At 48.0% G+C, this 12,742-nt stretch overlaps 1 protein-coding gene across 1 annotated transcript in view; it reads right to left on the bottom strand.

Annotated features, from left to right (window-relative positions):
- LOC143207601 (uncharacterized) overlaps positions 1-12,742 on the bottom strand; it is a 717,548-nt gene that overhangs the window by 57,879 nt on the left and 646,927 nt on the right. The window contains exon 3 of the mRNA XM_076421273.1: positions 1-12,742. This exon is cut by the window's left edge and continues 57,879 nt beyond it; it is cut by the window's right edge and continues 99,196 nt beyond it. The gene's annotated coding sequence lies outside the window, so the exon portion shown is untranslated.

Here is a 12,742-nt window from a genome sequence, read left to right as displayed (position 1 = left end):
TCCTTAATGTAGGATGGCTCGGGATAATGTATGCCGAATGCCGCTTTCAGGTGAGGTAAGAGAGAGAAGAGAGAGAGAGAGAGAGAGAGAGAGAGAGAGAGAGAGAGAGAGAGAGAGAGAGAGAGAACGGTACGCCGCCGGGGAGGAGCGAAGTAGCCGCGTGTTATTTATTGATTTATGCGAATAATCACGTTCGAAAGCGTCTCGTTGAGAGTTAAGGGACTTTTTCGGACGGTAGTCCGTTTCTCTTCCATCCGGCCCCCCCGTCTGCTCCCTTCTTGGACCCCGTGTCGTCGATCTCTTCTTTTTCGCCACGGTTCCGCCGAGTAAACGCAAATAAATTACGCTTTACTGCCTATTCCGCGGCGTGTGAGGCTCGCTCATCGGCTGCCGAGAAGTTGCAAGAAAAATCGGCGATCCGGACGAGTGTAGAAAGCGAATCGATGGGCGCCAGCTCTCGAATTATTATGCTCGTCGCCTGTATCGGGCCCGTCGCTTCCTGGCCACGTTCCTCTAGGTACCGGCGCATAGAAAAATCGGTCTCCAACGGAGGTGAACCAACTCTCTTCGTTTTCTACTGGAAGGGTCCCCTAACATTCAGATACGATCATTATACAAAAATTCATTTGGTCGTTTTCAAGATGAAAAAATTCGTGAATACAAAGACCTTGCATAAAGGAAGGTAGAAATGATGAAACTCAGGAAGAGACTCCCTGTTCAATAAGGTGCAGAATGTTCTATTAAAATCCCGAAGATTCAGCAAAAAGAAGAAATTGTTTTGCTGCTCTGTATTTGGTAAAACTCAGAGCAGAGACTCCCGAAAAGCTGATGTTTCGGACAGCGGTTTTCTTCGCAGCGTGCACCTCGCGTCTCTTCAGCGTTGTGTTTCGGATTTCTTCGAGCTTTTGTTCCACGGGCGTACAAATTGTGGTTAGCGGTTAGCTCCGCTTCACGGTCGCCCCCGAAACGAGGAAGAGCTCTTGCGCGGTGAAACGGCTTAACGACTCGAAAATAATCGTCGGAGCCCGGGGGCTGGAGCGTTCGCTGGCAAGAAGTCCGTCGTGGGGATGGGCCCGGCCATCTTTTATGCTAAACGCGCGATATCATAACGATTCCCGGGGCCCTCTCCTGTGACTTTTATCCGGTGCGAGACGTCATCGGGACGTCGTCGGGGTCGTTCCGCGGCGTTAAAGTCAGCACGTCGTCCGCGCCGACACCTCTAATGAGTCCTTTGCATCGGATATACATGTAACCCTTAATATATTCAAATGTCCGTTCTCGCGGTCGCGCGAAAAAGAACGTAGAGGCTCTGTCAACGGCGAGGATGTACGGCACAGGTAGAGCCGCCATTATGCTAAAGCATGTAAATGTCAATCGTTAGCGATGGAGATAGCCCTGGCGCGCAAGAGTAACGCGCTAAACGTCTGAAAAGTCCTCCTCGCGCGATAATGTGTACCGTTTGCGTACGCGTGTGTGAGAGAGAGAGAGAGAGATAAGTGAGTCGTCTCATTTGCGGTTTAAAAAGCTGTGTTTTCGTTATCGCAATATTTCATAATCATATTTATTCGACGGTTCTATCTTTCCACGGCCGAGAGCCAGCCTCCACGAGAAATATATTGGCGATTTCGTGAAACTTTCTTGACACCAATTAAAGATATTCCCGCAGAAACAACTCATTTGCACACCTTTTTAGTCAGCCTAATGGCATCACCGACGTCTACTTACGCATGATATATAACCCGGGGTAATTGAGTTCTAATGCCGATACTTTCTCGTTTAATTTAACGTCCGAGTCTGACCACGACAGTCTCGTTCTACTCCTCTGAATAACCTTGCACATACATATACATATTAACACTGGAATATGTTATGGAGCAGTTCGTTCGAGTTTCTCACGGAAACATGTTTATTATTTCAAACTACTGGTTGTAAACTGGAAACTGGGAACTGGAAATCATTTTCCCTTCGGTACAAGATTTCTTTATTTCGCCACTAACTGACAGTGATATTGCCTTATTCCTAGCATACAGTCAGCGGCAATAATAAGTGTACACCCTTAAAAATCGCATAACTTTTTAGAAATTGGTCCAAAGGACTTGAATTTTTTTAAGATGTTAGACCGGCTAGTTCGCTAGAGAATAAGTAAACAAAAATTTATTACGATTGCAATTGGTAGGAATTATGCAAAATTTTTAAAAATGATGTTTTGTCAACTTTTTTATCTGGGCCTGTTACGATAATTTGAAAAATGCGTTTTATAGATTTCGGTAACTTGTATGCATACTGAAAATTTCATCGGAATCGGTCAACGTTGCAATGAGCTACATGCGTTTAAAGATGAGAGCTTAAGGGTGAAAGTCGCAGATTTTTAGCCTTGCAAGGGCATTTCGCCCTTACGTGATCATCAGCCGCTGACTATATATTGATACCAAAAAACAATATTTTACACAATCGAACGATGCGCGTATTATTTGAAGCCGTACAACTTTTCCGTACAACTGAGATCAATTACAAAGCAAAGGTTTAAGTGTTAAACAACTGGATAGAGTGAATAAAATGCTATAAAATTGCAGTGAAGCACGGAGGCAAGAGAATTCGATGCTTGGCGATATCGTGGGTCACGGAGTGATACGGAAAACAGGCCGGTGGGACGAAGGGTTGTTCACAGACAGATAACGCTATTACGAGTATCTGCTTTACGCACGTGTCCCGGCCGGTTGGGGTGGCGTTCTAGAGTTCTATTCGAACCCTGGCCGTATGATGAGCTCCGCAGGCGTAGGTGAAACCCACGCAGAACCGTGGAAAAAGTATCGTTAGAGAAGCGGCGGCGCAAGTAACCGGGGGAGCAACTCGACGTTGCGAGTAAGTATCGGTTGCACGTAGGTACAGAGGGGCTTCCCTCGGCTGGACTGGACTGGACTCGACTCCGACTCAGTGGGCTATTCTAGACCCTTCCCGGGTCGGTGCCTTTTTTCATACCTTATGCCTTGTGGCTTATGGCTCATGCCTTATGCTATCCCGGCCGCCCGACACCTACCGTGCGGGAAATACTCGCTTCCCCTTTTGCGGCCTGACTTCGGTCCACCGGTCACGCGATGCACCGGCGAGTTTCACGCAGCAAAAACCGTTTTGTCCGCCATTTATTGCCTTATCCGAGACGTGAGAAACACCGCGACATCCCACCACGCCGCTGCAAACTGCACCACGAGCGAATCAATTTGATCCATGACGTTTCTGCGGACATTCCTCTCCAAACCTCTGTCTGTGGATCAATTTATAGACTGGTGAAATAGCGGAGTCTCAGAAAACTGTTGGAGTCTCAGAACTACCATAGGATTTCTTAAATCAATGTCAATTTGGTTACACTCGTTACAAATAAGATTTTAGTGACGGTATTGCTAGCAATTTTTCTCATTTTGGTAAAGAGGCTTAACGCAATCACGAAAGGGAAACGTAGCAAGCCAAATGAGAACAATGTTTCCTGATGATTCTGACTAACCGGAAGGAAAATATTTACGGAGCCGCCACGTGTCCGAAAGAATTCGGTCTCGAGCACAACTCCAGCGTTACGAATGGCCTGTTAGGTCGCTGACGAGAAAAACAATTTATCGCAGCGAGGCGTCCGGTGGTAATTCCGCGACGCGACGCGTCGCAAGGCAAAATCGGCGACACCGTGACACGCAAAGAGAATCGGACGGAGGTAAAGTTAATGAAATGCAAACGAGCGTCGGAAGCGGTGGGTTATGGGGGCCTGGGAGGGGTAGTGCAAAATACAACAAGCGCAAAATAAACGCGCTGGCAAACACACGGCCTGCCGCGAGTAAAATAGTCTGGCACTCTCTGTCGGCCAGGTGACAGCGCGGTGAGGTGGGGAGAGGAGGAGCGAAAGAGGCGAAAGGGAAGGCGCGGAATCGCCAGAGAAAATTAATAGATGGATATTTATTAAATCGAACCGGGCGACCGCCGCGACCGAGTGAATCGTTATTTGTCCATTGTCTGGCCGATTTAATTGCAAACATCAATATGTTTTATTTGCCTCCGTCTCACCCCCTCTGCACCGTCTCGTTTCTCTTTCTCTCTTTCTCTCTTTCTCGCTGTTCCGTCCCACGATCTGTCCAATTTGGCCATCCCCGTTTGCGGTCACCTCTGTGATTTTTTCACTAGGCGCCGCGTCGCCGCCACCCCCATCGTGCCTCTCTTTTTCGAGCGTGTATAACCGGTCGCTCGAAAATTTAACGCGCCTGTTTGGCCGGGCCAAACATTTGACCACGCGTTTGTATTCTCGGCCAAGAGAGTGGCTAGGCTTTCGGTTCGCCGCTCGTTAAACTAATAAATCACCATTGTCGCCGTTATGATTTCCCCGGTTTCCTTTATTTTCCAACGCCTCCTTCATTTGCCCCCCTGAATGGCTTCATTTTTCGACCGGCTGTTTATCTTGGCTATCACCGCGGTTTCGTCGCTTTTCTTCCGGTCCCCCGTGCTTCCTTTCAGCCGTGTTCTTCGTTCGTGAGAGAGCACGATCACGAAAATCGGTGACGATCCGCCTTGTTTGTCCAGACTAAGTAGTCTGAGCGCGCCTCGTTCCGATGAATTAAGCAGCTCACGGAATAAAATATTTCGGTGCGAGTCGAACGTTCCCGGACGAGGACGTTTACCCATCGTTTCAACGACGTCGGTTAATAGTACCGGCGGCTGTAGTTTAATTAAATTTTCAACCGGCTTCGTTTCTCGACCTTCTCTCTCTCTCTCTTCTCCGCCCTACTTTTCGCGCATCTTGTTTCACAGATTTCCTCATTGCGAGAGGATCCCTCTTAATTTCTCGACGGGGTGGGGATATGCTTCACATTACGGAAACGATCCTTCGAAGCTTTCCATCTGCTATGATTAATTATTCAAAGTAGCAGAGGTTTGTGTGTAGGTGGCCGCTCCTGTAGACTGCCTTGAATATTCTTGTCCACGGACTCTTCTAAATATTGAGCGCAAATTACGGAAGTTTCTTTGCGCGACGGATTTTATTCGATCTTACGAAATTAAGAACAGCTTTAATCTTTTTTCTCGCAACTCACCGACGGAACCTGAATGAAAAATTTGAGTTTATCGTTCCCCGCAAGGAAGGTTCCTAACGCGTTGTGAAAGTTTTTTTATAGTGTCCAACGTTGATTAATACAGCGGAGAGCAGTTCTTTGTTCCACGCAGATCCGTTATACGCTCGACCGGAAAGCTATTTTCAACACTCGTTGCGCATGGAGTCGATTAGAAGTGACATTTTATTGTTTCATTGGATCATTTGGTATGTTGAAAAATTCGAATCGCAAATTACCCTAGCAAAGCGATAACGCGGCACATTTGTCTGCGGCTCGTAATAAGTGGCGAATTTCCCACGATGCAATAGAATTTACGACTGCACTCGGGCTATCAGGATACAATGGATTCGTAACTACCGCGGTGCGAATTTCTCGGTCGATTTTTTATCTAGCGAAAAGGCAACTAGCTAATCATTGATTTTCCAATAGCGGCGTTGAATGACCGCTGCAACGCAACGCTCAGAACTGCAGCCTGGTTTCGGAGCCGCTGCAAAATGCACACACAGAGACACGACGAAATTCCGGCGTGACGTTGTTCGCGCATTCACCGCGCGTTGTAATTTTCAATTTCGCACTAATTACACTTATTCTGCGGGGCCCGGCTTTCGAAAATTTCATCCCGTGACCGTGAATTATGCACGCTCCGTCGCGTTGCCGGACAGACACGCCGAATTAGATATTAACGAGCAGGTTCAAAAAGATTTACCGAAGCGACTGGCAGGGTCTTATGAAATTCTGGGCGAGCTTGATTCATCAGCGTAATTGGCGAAATATTAATTGGCCCTTTGAAAATGAATTTCATTCCCTGCCTGGGCGAAACGCGAACGAAACCCCGGCGAAAGACCGGAATCGCTGGAAAACATTCTCATTTCGTTAACAAGGCAGCGTGAAGATGCTTGCCGTGTTAAATGGGAATGCTGCGAGTGACATTGTAACAAGAGCATGCTTAATTTTCCAGTCGACGATCATGAATGTCGATTCCGTGCGAAGAACCGGCTGCCAAAACGATTGAAGCACAGCGAAGGCTATGGGGTAGACCACTCTCTCGACGTTGTCAATAATTTATGAATTAGACACAGATTTTCTCGCTCGTTTGTAACCGAATTATGAACACATTAATGCTAGATATTAATGTCGAAAATACTGGCATTACCAAAAGACAAGGGCATAGTTGATTCCATCATCTATGGACCTATTTTGATAATGTCTTAGACTGTTGCAGGACTAACATCTTCTCCTCTTTCTAGATTCCCTCACACTCTCCCCTTGATCTCGTCCTGCACATCCCCAGAGCTCTTCCTAGATTCTCTTCGTCCTTCTCTAGTTTCCCCTTCCTTTCTTCCCTTCCTTAGATTCCTCTTTCCACGGTCTTCTCCCTCCCCATCGTTCCCAAGACCTCATTTAACCCTTCCCCAGCTCCCCGCTTTCCTTTCCCTTCAAGCAAAAAGCGCAAGTAAACTACTGGTTTTTGGTCATTCCGCGATCAAAACCCAAAAAATGTGGTGATTGGTCTACATGTACACGACGTCTGCAGTCGAAGCCTGCTTCTCTGGCAGCAAACCATTCCCGGTTACGCTAGACGACGCGTGCGCGACCGATCACGGCGGTAGTGCAGAAATGCAGCGGTGCAGAGGTGCAGGGGACTCGTCGCGGCACGGCACGCGTGCATTTTTGCACGCGTGTCCCATCATCGGCACGAGATTACACGAGAAAAGCCTCGGTTCCCGGGTACCGGGACATTGACAGGTGGTTTACCGGCTGATCTATCCGATTTTCTTGCACAACCGACGCGCAATTTTCACGGTAATTTCCGACGATTACACCTACCAACACCTTTCACTCCCATAACCGTTGAATCCCTCGCCTCCGCCATAACCGCACCGCGTAATCCCCACCGAACACCGTGAAATCAATCGTAGGTGACTTCGAATCGCGGTTCGATTTACTCCTCGGAAAAGTCCCTCGTAATATCACCTCTTAGACAAGTTCGTACTGTTCCTCTGCAACATACGGAAGGCGTTCGCGGAGCTTAACGTCGGTTGCGCGGGGATGAGTCCTCTCAGAAGTGCAACGATAGTCTGCGCGTCCGCCACGAAATCCGCTTCGAATACACGAAACCCCGAAGCAGTCGTCACGTCACTGGGTAATACCCGCGAGTTTGCGTATCTCACGGTTCAACCGACGAAAAACCAGTAATAGCGAAAGCAACAGGATATCCGCGCGCATCGGGTCCCGCCTGCTAAAGCATAACATACGAGCCAGTAACTCTTTAGCTTTCGCTCCGGCCAAATCCCACGGGCATAAACATCGACATTCCGACGGCATGGCCGGGGCCCAGAACTTTGTATCGTGCTTTATATTTCAGGATTCGCGAATCGACCCCTCTCTCTCTCCTTATATTCCTTTTTCTCCGTAGCCTGTGTTCGATATCCGCGTACCCGGTTGCAGAAGACCGGTAGCGATCGGCCGCGTAAGAACAGAAGCGAGAGAAACACCGCCGAGCGCACGAGAGAAAGAGAGGGAGGGAACGAATGAGAAATTTCGGGCTAGCAAGGCCGATAACATGGCGGCATTCCGGCTCCTATTTCACATCATTTTCATATATTAAGCCTCGTATCAGGGGTCCCAGGCGGGAGACGCAGCGCCGCGGCCGTAACTTCGGGCATTACAATAATAAAGAGCCGGGTTAGGCCCGTCGCTAAGGAGGAACGAAAGGCGGCGAGGGGCCGGGTGATGGGCAACTTCGGGCATTTCCATAATCCGGCGCAAGGCTCCGGGCTCCTAGCGGCCGCCGGCACCCGGCTCCTGCCTCCCTCGGCCAATGAAAACCTTCATTTTACGCGAGACAAGCCAAGAACCCCGGGTGCGTTACCTTCACCAAGGATCCGTCCCTTGATGCGTTTACGCAGGCTTAACGAGGATACCCCGACGCTTGTGGAATTTGCACCACGCGGAAATGCACGCCGACATCCCCCTCTCGGTGCCTCGTCGCGTCCTATCGCGAGGAACTACTCGGACGAACGACGTAGATCTGATCTTTCAAATGTAGTTAAATAATATTGACAAAAGTAGTGTGAAAAGAGTAATCGCTATGATTTTGAAGTTTCCACCTCCCTGTATTCTTGAAATAGTGATACATTTTTTTCCCGAAGCACATACCACTGAATTTCATTAGTTTGATTAACCCTGCACTTCCCACCCCTCCCCAACTAATATATGCATTTCTGAATTATTGAATCTGCCGGCGTCAAAAGAATATTGGCCACAATCGTTTGGTCACCTAATCTCGAAATTTACGGAGGAGGGTACATTACAAAGTATGCCGTGGAACGCGCAGGTATTTACGCAAGGACAATTCCCGTCGAGAAACACGAATTCATGGTAGTGCATCACGGTACCTCTGGAGTCTGAATGGTGTGCTTCTCGGAGCGTGTTCGGTTATTTGGTTTGAACGGAACCGCAGCGAGCCTCGCCGGACACGCTTAATCCTCCTGTTTACGCGCGATACATTATCGAAGCAGCACGCCCACCGGATTTTTCATCGTAAACCCTGCGGAGCTTCTCTCGGTCTGCGGACCCGGGTCCAGGCCTATCACCGGTTCGAAAGGTGTGACTTCCCGAGGTGTTCGATTCTGTAATCCCTCCATTAAAGAAACTTATCACCGCGGGAGCGCAATTACTACCCGCGCATAATTAAGTCCATTATATACTCTAGTTGAACGCGCTCGAAATACGTATTAATACACTCGGCGCGCAGCTGTTATAATGCTGAAATACTCGATGCTTTTATGCGGTAATATTCAGTTATCGTTTTATAACTCCACCGCGCCGAGGGTGTTTGCTCGGGAGTCGATCCTCCGGGTAATGTTAATTCGAAAATGAATTGTTGACCTCCCGCAATTTCCCGGGAAATACGATTACTTACTTCTTACTACCCGCGGAACGATTCGCCTCGGCCGTATTCTCGTCGCACTCGACTTTATCGGGAACTTACGGCGACTGATTTTCCTGAACGAGAGCTAGACTATTTTCACGACTGCTGTCTCTGCGTCAACTTCGACTCTTATTTAGTAACTTTCGGTAGACGTACTTCCCAACGTCGTTCCTCTTTTACGCTTGCTACGAACAGATGTTGACTCAAGCGGCCACAAACCGAGTTTTCGTTTTACACTTTAAATCGGCCGGTTCTGTTCCTTTCGTGATTGTAAAGTAATGGAGGATCTCTTACTGCACGTAAAATCAGAAAATATGGGGGCACGGTATAAGGATTAAACATTTTTACTGCCTAATCGGGGATTAAGCAATTCTTCAGATAAGTACAGCAAATTACAAACCCACATCACAGAGAAACTGAAAGCTTTGCAGCGTCTACAGATGGAAATCGTGAGGATCAAGGATTAAGCAGTCCGAATGCTCTCGATAAATGCATCAAACCAAAACTCGATCACAGAGAGATCGAAAATTCGACAGCATACGAAAACGAAATACATACATATATGAAGATACAATATGAGGATCAAGGATTACGACTATTCAAAATTCTCTCGATAAATGCATCAATCAAAACTCGATCGCAGCGAAATCGGAAATTGTACAGTGTACAGCATCTGAAAACAAAATATACGAAGATACAATACGAGGATTACAAATCAAGCAATCACAGAAAAATCAAATTCTCCAACCACGTAGAAATAAAGAATACATGAGAATATTCTCAGGATTAAGAATTAAACGGCAAAAAATTGTTTCGGACGATTCACAAAGGGTTCGGATCTTCAGCTGCGGTATAATGAAGACAAATTTTTTTTAGGTCGATGCATGACGGTATCGGGAACAAGTGTTTCAGCGGTCGGTGCAGGAGAGCTTTTGTTTCGAGTGGTCGGTTTTTAATAACCTGTTTTTCCATCGGTCCGCTGTCTGTCAGCGGTTCCGCGGGGAGATCGGCGTCGACTCGCGGTATGCGAGAAAACGACCGAAGGCAAAGGAGGCTGCCGGTTTCTACGTGACGGCATCTAACTCGGCATTCGGTACACACGGTTTAGAGGCTTCTCTCGTTCGCGGCTATATATGTACTGGCAGCCGAGGATTTTGTGTAAGCGTTTCTGAAGTGACTTACGCCGCCCCAACTTGGCAATGCGGCCGATCGCGAGCCGATCGATGCGTCCCCGCTGCTATGCCGGCTTGGAAGTAGCTCTTTGCAGCCGGATATTTCGCGTTTACGGATTCGACGACCGCCACTTCGAATCCCGCCGTTGTTTCTCATCGTACCGACAAATAATCCTGGAAAATATCAAATTGGAAATCGCTCGACGAAATTGAAAGAGGACATTGAAGAGCGGCTATCGAACAGCTTAAGAGTTGCCTCTTCAATTGTCGTAGATCAATCTCTCGGCACAAGTACCAGGGGAATTTAACCGCGAGAACACTCGCCTCTTTGTAATTACCGCGCTCTTTGCTCATTTACCGACACAAATGCCATTTATTCCGCTAATAAATCCGTATTTGAGACAATTGATGTTTTCATTCCGAGTTCTTCATCGAAGAGAAGGATCGTTTAACGACGAGACGCTACCGATGTCGTCGGACCTTCTCAAGCCTAATGTATTGTGATTTGCCTATCACGAATCGATACCTAATCAACACTCGGCCCTCGTTTTCGTTTAAGGCGAACGTCTCATCGACACGATTGCCTAAGAAAGGTAGCTCGTCTCGCGTGCCGACGCGACGGGAAGACACGACTGATCAAAACTTATCAGATTCAGTTCGTTGAGCAGTGGACCACGTGTGACACGTTGGATCGGGCCAACAGCTACGGCGGCCGAGATGAAAGCTAACCGGAAGGGGACGTTCCGATCGTGCGCGTTGTGACGTTCCGGAGTCGACGCACGTCTCGCGATCGATCGATCGTGCTTTCACTTTTGTCCATCGTCCCGATGTCATCGACTTCGGCGTAGAAACCACCTGCCTCGAATATCAAGACTAGCTTCTTATTTTTATTGCTCGTAGAGAAACTTCGTGAACCCTTAACCGGTCACATGCTGTCAACTCGGTAACATAATTTCAGGATAAATAATCTCGAAATGTTAGTGTTACGATTCATTCATTGACATGAAAGAATGAAGATCGTCGCCTGTCTAGCAGTAAAAGCGTACGTACAGAGTATTAAAAAACTTTAAATTACGGAGCGGTGCGAATTATAATAATGAGACGCCAGCAAGCGAGAATAAATAGGCAATTCCCGGCTCTTGATTTAAAGTGACTCCGACATTTGTTCGTGGCTTCGGCCTCCATTCACCATGCCTCTGTCGAAGACGTACGCTCGACGCCGAACAAAATCCCCGGTCGACGGCGAACAAAAGTGGGCATTGTACGTACAAGACAGGCCGACACACGGCGAAAAGTGCCATCGACGTCCGTACAACTGGTAAAACGAATCGCGCGCGATGTCCTCTCGCGGCGGTATTTCTTCATTTCAATACGAAAGATCGAGTGGGGCCGGGGCTTTGTCTTCGTTCTCTCGGCGCCTCGTTTGATGCAATCCGCTTCCCATCGGACCGCGCGGCGTTGATCTTCGATTTAACGCCGTGGATTCTCTCGCGCCGAGGCCCCCGAGCTGTGGAACTAGCTAATTGTAGCCCCGGCAGTGGTTCCCTGACGAGATGGGAACAGAGGTCACGCCGGTGCAACGAAACCCTTGCGGATCATTTGAGAGTAAACCGCGATTAATTCCTTCGTTAGGAGTGATCGTGATCAAAGAGCAACGCGCCGACCGTCGACGTCGCGGAAGTAAAGCTCAGCATTAGTCGGGCTGCATTAAAACGTTATAATTGCCGAGGCTGCGGGAACAATGCTAGTGTTATTAAGCTTCGTTCGTATCCGTAATGCCGCTCGAAGGGGGCCGCACTTAATCCCGTTGCTATTGCTGGAATGCGGCCTCGGATTCACCGGGATTACACGGCTGTATTACGTCTTCGATGACTAGCGACTCTTCACCATTTCCTCAAGCTCCCAATAGCATACTCGAACGTCATCCATCCACATACTTATCTCCAAGCAGTTCCTGCTAGATTAGCCCATGATGCTCCAGGAATCTCTTTTAAATTAAGATTCAATATTTTTAAATATCAAGGTACAGCAAGAACCATATTTTAATAATAAAATACATATATTCATTAAAAGTAAAATTCAGCTCGAGTCTTCCTGATGGGAGAAACTATTGAAATGTTACCTGCTATTTTAAGAAAGAAGTTTGTGGGTACACGGTGCATCAAGAAAGAAAGCAATGGGAGACAAGTGGCTAGCCTTGATGGAGAGGGATCCTAAATTTTTCTGATTCACTTCGGCCCCTCGAGAAAGGCTCTCGCGCACAAGTTAATTGCTCCCGCGACGCTTTAGCTTCGGCTCGAAAGCCGCCGAGGGAATTTCGGAAGATCCGAGCGTGCCTCCTCGGCATGAATCAGGATTAGCTTCCTCGTTAGACAGGACGATGATTTAAGGATGCCCACGCTAACCAGCGAAGGGGACGGGAATAACGCGTCGCGCAACCGTACACACAACTCTCAGTCGCCACGAATTTCGTGGAGAGAAATAAAAGAACCGGCCGAAGGAAATGGTAATGGTCGAACACTGAGAGCGGCGTCTCCGTTATCAAAACACGG

The sequence above is a fragment of the Lasioglossum baleicum genome, chromosome 3 (assembly GCF_051020765.1).
Source record: "Lasioglossum baleicum chromosome 3, iyLasBale1, whole genome shotgun sequence".
Taxonomy (NCBI): Eukaryota; Metazoa; Arthropoda; class Insecta; order Hymenoptera; family Halictidae; genus Lasioglossum; species Lasioglossum baleicum.
The sequence above is the reverse complement of the archived record's forward strand: the minus strand, read 5'-3'. Positions and strand labels throughout refer to the sequence as shown.